Genomic DNA, 7,655 nt, shown 5'->3' with positions numbered 1-7,655 from the left:
ACTATAGTTGTAGGAATTCAGGTAGAGCACATTCAAAAGACGCACTGCCTCACTTCAGTACAGTAGTCTTCTTCGTAACTGTTGAAAATCAGGGACAATTCCTTTCATATATTTGTCAAATTTGGCTCTGTTTTCTACAGTGAAATACTTTCCAAAACAAAGAATATTATGAAACCACGGTGTTTTATCAGTTTCAACAGAACGTACAACATTCTGTAGGAGATGTTTGAATGCAACTATTCTGGAGATTAAAGCGAAAGTTTCACTTTGCAGCGGTGTGTGCGCTGATATGAAACTTCCTGGAACGTTAAAATTGTGTACGGGACCGAGATTCGAATTCGAGGCCTTTGCCTTTCGCGGGCAAATGGACGTGAAAAGCAATGGTCCCGACTCCGAATCAGTCGGAAGTTTCGCTCCTAAAATCAGTTTGACACTTGACTTGTGAAGCAACACATTCCAGCGTAACAAAACTGACCGCAGTATTACCACTCACGACGTTCCCAAATTTTCTTTGACTGCGATGGAATTTTCGAATATGTCCTACTTTCAGTCACGAATGGAGTTACGGGCTCAAATTAAAATACAGCTAACTATCCAAAATGAGACATATTTCGAATGGTGGTCGGGTCTTGCAACAAATAGATATTCATAAAACCGTGACTTTAACATATTTATATCCACATGTTTTTACTGGCACACTTGATAGCTTGATATCAATTGATTCGCTTGGAGAAAAACCTTTTCATCGTATTCATCCACGTCTGTGGACAGCCTGATTTCACCCAGACCGAGATATTTTCATCTTATCTATTCACATCTGTGGCCGAAAAACATACGCTCTTCCACAACTGACTTGTGCAACGGCTAAATCAACAGATTACAAAGGTTTAGATTTTACGTCGATTCATTAGATCAAGTAAAATGCAATGCCGAAATGTTACCACTGAAAGGGACACTGTCACCTTCCTTTCACGTGTCTTTCCAATCACAGATTGTGCTCCGTCTCTAAAAAGGGAATCTCACAATATGATATTTATTTCTGTTGGTGTCTGTACTCATTAATTTTTATTGCATAACCGAAAACCTTCCTGTGAACATTGTTACTTTTATTCTTCGTTGTGAGGCTAGTGTTGTTCGTAAGGAAGCTCCCAGTTTCATTCACGACCCTTTCTGCAAGAAGTGATCAAAGGTCTATCGAAGAGTTCGATGGTTTAACTGAACTGAAAAAAAAATCAACACACAGACAATTGGCTTTTGCACCTGACAGAAAGCGAAAGTGTATTTCTATAATGGAGAGGTTTTTATGTGACGATAGTATGGAAGTCGAGGATAAAAAGTATATATAACAGACAAGCACAGCAATAGATGGTATTCCTCGCTGAAGATAGCCAACTAGTTTCACACGTAGATCTTTTTCAGGAAATAATTTCTTACTGCTTATATCTGAAGTACAGGACTGTAAGGAAGTGAATCATGAACCTGAAAACTGGAAAATAACAGATTCGAAGCATCTGAGATGAAGTGGTACCGCAGTGTACCCAGAATTGTGTGGGCTGATAAGACGAGAAATGAGAAAGTTCTCAGTAGAATAGGTCAAATACAGAGTGTGTCCGAAACACTGGAATAAACATGTGGAAAAAATTTCCATTTTATTAGAGTGAGCAATGGAAGGCAAGATTTATAGATGAAGAAAGAGATTGGAATGCATCTTACAAATAATCTACGTTATTCTGAAAAATTTGGAAAATATGTAAGAATCTGCCAACCGGTTGCATAGGTTTCCTATATGCTGCAAACGTCAGCCATGTTGAAAGTTCTATGTTATTCTGAAATGAAGAAGGTTGGCAAACGAGAGGAAGTCGTGGGGGTCGCATCGAAACAGTCTGAAAACTAAATTAAGAAAAAAATGAGGGCTAGACATTCAACACGCGGAGCTGACATAACTATTGAGGAATAATATTACGAGAGCTTCGTAAGACGTTAATTAATTCTGTGCATTCAACCATATTCGTGCTTGTATTTTCGTTTTTGATGGCAAGAAGGAAGTAGATATTGTCTACAAAACCATTATCCCCCATCGAGAACTTGCTAGTCTACGTGCTTTACGACTCTGAAGACACTGAAAAGCAGCAGACGCTAATGAAGTTTTAATTATAATGTGTCTCTGTTATCGTAACCCACAGTGTTTTGTTTTCAACTTAGTTTCCAATATTTACTGCATTCCCTCTCTGAAAAATTCAGCAGTTTGACTGAGCAGGGGAAACCGGGGAAGCCACATTTATTCTGCTCAGTGGAAACTGTCTGTAACTAACTCGATATTATTCTTATACGACATGAGAGTTTTGGGATCGAAAGTTCATCGAATTAATAGTTTTTGTGGTTTCATAGAGTTCTTTTGGAATGTAATGTAAATCACTTTCGCGCAAAGGCACAACATTTTGGAATCTGTTGCTAACAGATGTATTCATAACATAACGGTTTGGACGTTTGTTGTACCGAGAGAGGCGGCGCAGTGGTTAGCGCACTGAACTCGTATTCGGTAGGACGACGGTTCAAATCCGCGTCGGGCCATCCTGATTTAGGTTTTTCGTGATTTCCCTAAATCGCTTGAGGCAAATCTGGGGATAGTTCCTTTGAAAGGGCACAGCCGACTTCCTTCTCTAATCCAACGGTACCGTTGACCCCGTTGTTTGGTCCCTCCCTTTCCCGCACCCCCCCTCCCCCCCCCCTCCACCCAAATAAACCAACCAACCTACGTTTATAGTGGTGACGATTTCCTGGAGGCAGTGGAGGTGTATCATCAGTGTGATTAAGAATCGTCTCTCAGACAGATTGACTCAAGCTAACAGATTAGCCACGTATCTTTGAGGGTACGGAAAACAAAGATTTTTATTCTGGACTATATAAGGGAAGTGGTAATTAAAGATCAATCGTTTTCGTCCTTCAGATAAACAAATACTGCGCTTTAAAGATATACTTTCCATAAAGCAATCCGTCCATGTGGAAATTTCAGCATATGCTGAAATAATGCATCTGAAAACAAACTGCGTAAATGAGCCAAATATATGGTTACAAGGGATTTCTGTCACATAATGCACTGTAGTATACAATTCCACCTGTATGCGTTTGTCAAATGAATGAAATGAGTTGATCAAAGCGTTATTAAATCTGTACGCTGCCTCTCATTAATGGAAACGATAGCTATTGAACTCCAGCAACTGGAAAATGTACAGTGTTAACATACCTTCGATGCAAAACATCATCGGCGATTAAATGAAACTGGAATACTTCCCTCAGTATTTTAGATTTTGTAACAGTATGTATAGGTATCATTTGCCTTTACTTTTAAGAATGATAGATTTTTCATTTGATGTATAACAGTTATTTTATGTGAAATTTAAGATATCATTTGACTGCATATAATGCTGCAAGAAATTTGTGGCAGCATAATGGGATGTTGCCGCTTTGAACAGAATGTAGATATGTTTTAGTGATGTATCACATCAAAACGGCAGTTCTAAATACCTTAAAACGCTGTGTTAAAAAAAATTAAAAATCTGTCGAAAAGATAATGACCATTTCACCGTCCATTTCTACAAAACATTTACCGGTACTTCACATTACGTTGTTCGTCTTGGATGGAATGGGCGTATTTCCATGTCACTAGCATAAGTCATTTGCAACTAATTAAGAGTTTACCTTGACGTAGCTCCTTTGACGAAACTTAAAACGAAGCTATTCTAATGCTACTACGTGAACCCCTTCTTTGCAGTTGTTTTTTATTGTGGTTTGTCGCGTACAAGTCAGGCTTATGTGGATTGTTGTCTACTGGTACCTCAAACGATGAAATACTCGTACATGTTACTTTTTGTAAACATTTTCGCCATTGTTGTTGCTTATAAGTTTAAGGACGATAATACGTATAGCTTTGTTTACTGTTTCAGTGAAGAAAATAAATTTAATTGCTGTTTCAACTTACATTACGCACTGTTATCGATAGTCGTAGTGACGTGTACATCAGTATACAGGGTGGTCCATTGACAGTGACCGGGCGAAATATCTCAAGAAATAAGCATCAAACGAAAAAACTACAAAGAACGAAACTCGCCTAGCTTGAAGGGGGAAACCAGATGCGCTATAGTTGGCCCGCTAGATGGCGCTGCCATAGGTCAAACGGATATCAACGGCGTTTTTTTAAAAAATAGGAACCCCCATTTTTTATTACATATTCGTGTAGTATGTAAAGAAATATGAATGTTTTAGCTGGACCACTGTTTTCGCTTTGTGATAGATGGCGCTGTAATAGTCATAAACGTACAAGTACGTGGTATCACGTAACATTCCGCCAGTGCAGACGGTATTTGCTTCGTCATACATTACCCGTGTTAAAATGGACCGTTTGCGAATTTCGAAAAAGGTCCATATTGTGTTGATGTGTGGCTATTGCGATCAAAATGCTCAACGGGCGTGTGCTGTGTTCGCTGCTCGGTATCCTGGACGACATCATCCAAGTGTCCGGACCGTTCGCCCAACAGAAGGAAGCAGGAAGTGTTCAAGTGTGTGTGAAACGTCAACCATGACCTGCAACAAATGATGATGCCCAAGTTGGGGTTTTAGCTGCTGTCGCGGCTAATCCGCTCATCAGTAGCAGACAAATTGTGCGAGAATCGGGTACTTCAAAAACGTCGCTGTTGAGAATGCTACATCAACGTCGATTGCACCCTTACCATACTTCTATGCACCAGGAATTGCATGGCGACTACTTTTAACGCCATGTACAGTTCTGCCACTGGGCATAAGAGAAATGTCGGGACGATGACAGATTATTTTTCACGCCTTCTATTTAGCGACGAAGCGTCATTCACCAACAGTGGTAACGTAAGCCGGCATAATATCCACTACTGGGCAACGGAAAATCCACGATGGCTGCGACAAGTAGAACATCAGCAACCTTGGCGGGTTAATGTATGGTGCGGCATTGTGGGAGAAAGGATAATTGGCCCCCATTTTATCGATGGCAATCTAAATGGCGCAATGAATGCTGATTTCCTACGTAATGTTCTACCGATGTTACTACAAGATGTTTCACTGCATGACACAATGGCGATGTACTTCCAACACGATGGATGTCCGGCACATAGCTCGCGTTCGGTTGAAGCGGTACTGAATAACATATTTCATGACAGGTGGATTGGTCGTCGTAGAACCATACCATGGGCCCCACGTTCACCGGATCTGACGTCCCCGGATTTCTTTCTGTGGGGAAACTTGAAGGATATTTGCTTTCGTGATCATCCGGCAACGCCTGACAACAAGCGTCAGCGCGTTCTCAATGCATGTGCGAACATTAAGGAAGGCGAACTACTCGCTGTTGAGAGGAATGTCGTTACACTTCTAGCCAAATGCATTGAGGTTGACGGACATCATTTTGAGCATTTATTGCATTAATGTGATAGTTACAGTTAAAAATAATGCGATATTTACAGTTAATCACGCTGTAACAGCATGCGTTCTCAGAAATGATAAGTTCACAAAGGCACATGTATCACATTGGAACAACCGAAATAAAATGTTCAAACGTACCTACGTTCTGTATTTTAATTTAAAAAAACTACCTGTTACCAACGGTTCGCCTAAAATTTGAGCCATATGTTTGTGCCTATTACAGCGCCATGTATCTCAAAGCGAAAAAAGTGGTCCAACTAAAACATTCATATTTCTTTACGTACTACACGAACATGTAATAATATGGGGGTTCCTATTTAAAACAAGAGCAGTTGATATCCGTTTGGACTATGGCAGCCCCATCTAGCGGGACAACTATAGCGCCATCTGGTTTCCCCCTTCAAGCTATACAAGTTCCGTTCCATGTAGTTTTTTCGTTTGGCGCTTATTTCGTGAAATATTTGTCCCGGTCACGATCAATGGACCACGCTGTGTACAGAGGACTCCGAGCAATAGTTACATGTGACTACCTGTACTAAACCTGAATAGCCGACTTTTGCATCATTGACCTCTGCGAGATGCGCAGGAAGACAGTCATTGAGTTTCTGGACTACCGATAGGGATGTGGAGCGAGACCGACTCCATTGTTGTGGCCAGATGCTCTAGGTTTCTCGGTTCAGGATCCATGGTGTGAAAAGCCCGATTAAGGAGGTCCCACAAAGCCTCGAGTGGGTTTAAATCTGGCGAATTTGGTGGTCGGATCACTCAAGCACACTGCGAGCTGTGTGACACTATGCATTGTCCCGATGTTAGCATAGTGCGGAGGAAATTAAACTGTATGTGGGGTTTGGAATGGTCCACAAGAGTAGACACCTACTTCTGTTGATCCGCTGTGCCTCCAGAAATAACGAGATAATACGAGGAATGCCACGACATAATGCTCCTTCCTTACTGGAACAGGAAAGGGAGGTAATGACAGTGGCACCTAAGGTGCCCTCCGCCACACACCGTTGGGTGGCTTGCGGAGTATGAATGTAGATGTAGATGTAGATGTAGCCTGGAACCCTCCGAAGACCGTTGCAGGATTTTTGCTTTCCGACGTTTCACGGCGTACAAGCCCACTCCCAACTGTCATCTTAAAAGGCCAACTGTTGCCACTCAATGGACGTCTATTTGCGGTAATGGTGTACATTTTATAGCTCCGCCGTCAGTGAACAGCTTTTAGAATGGGTGCGTGAACAGGCGCCGGCTGAGGAGGCCCATACGCAGCACCATTCCCTCAACAGTCATTGAGAAGACACTGTTGGTAGCTCCTTGGTTCATCTGGGCTGTCGGTTTCTCAACAGGTGCACGTCTCTTTAACCGCACAGTCTTCCGCAGCCGGCATTCAGCCCTGTCATCTATGCCTCGGTGCCGGTGTTGGATAGCATCATTTTGTCACTCACGGTGTTATTGCACAAATTGTCGAACACAGGTGATCATATGAATATGAGTGGACGGTGTACAGTGTAAAGACTGCTAGAGATTGAGTGTTCAAAGCACTTCGATCATAAGAACATATGGAACGAAACAATGACCCTCAACAACCTCAAATTAGATACAAAGTAATTACGGTTGCGGAAAAAAAATTTCGTGGCTGGGTAGAGGGAGCCTATATTCCCCCGTGCCAACTCTGTGTTTGATGATAGGTCGTACTGGCCAAAAATACATGTAAACTTCTCTACAGGAATGCACCGTTATCCAAACTGACATGGTACATTTAGGCGTGGCATGTCTACATAGCTAACGAACATTCAGACTGTTAAGGTTCCCAGGAGAGCTTCTGTAAAGTTTGGAAGGTAGGAGACGAGGAACTGGCGGAATTGAAGCTGTGAGGACGGGGTGTGAGTCGTGCTTGGGTAGCTCAGTTGGTAGAGCACTTGCCCGCCAAAGGCAAAGGTCCCGAGTTCGAGTCTCGGTCCGGCAAACAGTTTTAATCTGCCAGGAAGTTTCATATCAGCGCAGCGCACACTCCGCTGCAGAGTGAAAATCTCATTCTGGAATCATTCAGACTATTGTACAGCACCATAGTGTTGTGAATCCGTGATTTATTCAGTTGATAGCGTGTGCTGTTCTATGTGGTGAGTGAGACATTTGAGTTGAAGGAATCGGTCCATTTTTTGGGTTGCTCCTAATTAGACAGGTTTAGCAGTAGGTGGAACAGAAATCAT

General features: G+C 42.0%; 1 non-coding gene across 1 annotated transcript; it reads left to right on the top strand.

The window, feature by feature from the left end:
* Window positions 1–7,336: 7,336 nt before the first annotated feature.
* On the top strand, window positions 7,337–7,411 carry Trnaw-cca (transfer RNA tryptophan (anticodon CCA)). Its single transcript has one exon. It is a non-coding gene; the product is annotated as a tRNA-Trp (tRNA).
* Window positions 7,412–7,655: the final 244 nt, after the last annotated feature.

Source organism: Schistocerca nitens, chromosome 9 (assembly GCF_023898315.1).
Source record: "Schistocerca nitens isolate TAMUIC-IGC-003100 chromosome 9, iqSchNite1.1, whole genome shotgun sequence".
NCBI lineage: Eukaryota > Metazoa > Arthropoda > Insecta > Orthoptera > Acrididae > Schistocerca > Schistocerca nitens.
The sequence above is the reverse complement of the archived record's forward strand: the minus strand, read 5'-3'. Positions and strand labels throughout refer to the sequence as shown.